This window comes from Octopus bimaculoides, chromosome 8, assembly GCF_001194135.2.
Source record: "Octopus bimaculoides isolate UCB-OBI-ISO-001 chromosome 8, ASM119413v2, whole genome shotgun sequence".
Classification (NCBI taxonomy): Eukaryota; Metazoa; Mollusca; class Cephalopoda; order Octopoda; family Octopodidae; genus Octopus; species Octopus bimaculoides.
Window position 1 is genome coordinate 86,485,304 of NC_068988.1, and position 1,493 is coordinate 86,486,796.

At 37.0% G+C, this 1,493-nt stretch overlaps 1 long non-coding RNA gene across 1 annotated transcript in view; it reads right to left on the reverse strand.

The window, feature by feature from the left end:
* The window catches only part of LOC128248600 (uncharacterized), a 7,904-nt gene extending 7,118 nt beyond the window's left edge, over window positions 1-786 (reverse strand). Inside the window, exon 1 of the long non-coding RNA XR_008264782.1 lies at window positions 583-786. This is a non-coding gene — a long non-coding RNA (uncharacterized LOC128248600). The remainder of the gene's footprint in view (window positions 1-582) is intronic.
* Window positions 787-1,493: the final 707 nt, after the last annotated feature.

Genomic DNA, 1,493 nt, shown 5'->3' on the forward strand with positions numbered 1-1,493 from the left:
TATATATATATATATATATATATGTAGGCGCAGGAGTGGCTGTGTGGTCCCGGGTTCAGTCCCACTGCGTGACACCTTGAGCAAGCGTCTTCTACTATAGCCTCGGGCCTTCTGAGTGGATTTAGTAGATGAAACTGGAAGAAGCCCGTCGTATATATATATATACATGTGTGTGTGTGTGTGTGTACGTGTGTGTGTACGTGTGTGTGTGTGTATGCATATATGAGTATACGTGTGTGTGCATGCTAATGCATGAACGCTTGTGAATGTATACGTGTAAATATGCATAAATATATAGATAATCGAATGTGCATATACACAAACTAGCACCAAATTTTAAAGAATACACTCACTAGAATACATACATACATACATACATGTGTACATACGTACATATATTCATAGATAGATAGATAGATAAATAGATAGATAGATAGATAGATAAATAGATAGATAAATAGATAGATAGATAGATAGATAGATAGATAGATAGATAGATAGATAGATAGATAGATAATCGAACGTGCATAAACACAAACTAGCACCAAGTTTCATAGAATACATAACCGGAGAGAAACGCACTTATGTCCACACGTATAGTTAGTGTTGAAGACAGGTCATCCCTGGCAGACGACTTAAACGTCCGAGCTGACACATCCATGTGTGTAAGTATGTGTGATTGAGTGTGTGTATATGTGTGTTTGTGTGTGTATGTGGGGGGGGGAGTGTGCGTGTTGTGTGTGTATGTGTCGGTGCGTGTGTGGTGAGTGTGTGTATTCGTCGGTGCGTGTGTGGTGAGTGCGTGTGTAAAAGTTATGTGTGTGTGCGAGTATGTGTGTGTGTGTGTGTGTGCATTAGTGTGTGTGTTATGGGGATGGTGCACGTATAGATATTCACACACTCAGACGCACACAGATATATATGCATACCATTTACTATATTTCATAACATTTGTGTAAATAACAGATAAATACACACACACACACACAAGCATATATATATATATATATATATATATATATGTATGTATGTATGTATTGTATAGTGCGTGTCTGCATATGTGTATATAAAGCGCTTAGACATGAAGAGCTCTCCTCAAATGAAGGTTACAGAACTTCACTCTGCCAACTGCCAACGTTATGCTACGTCAGTTGAAGAAATTTTGGCAAGGTAACCTTTCTAGATCCTTCCCAATACCGACCTTTACGAAGAGATAAGTGGAAAGATGATTTGCTGCAGAATGCCTTGCCATCATTTTTCTTTCTAATTCCTTTCTCGTATCTGTTTTTCTTCCTTTCTGCACGTATTTCTGTTTTCTTCAGCTTTTCTGCTTCATATTTCGTTCTTTACTTTTGTTCTTTGAATTTTTTTCTTTTCCTTTCTTTACCATCTTTCTTCTTTCTTTTTTTTTTTTACTCTTTCTTCTTTTGTGCATTGTTTGACTTTTCTTACTATGTGTTTTCATTCCTTCTCGTGTTTCGTTCATTCTTTCT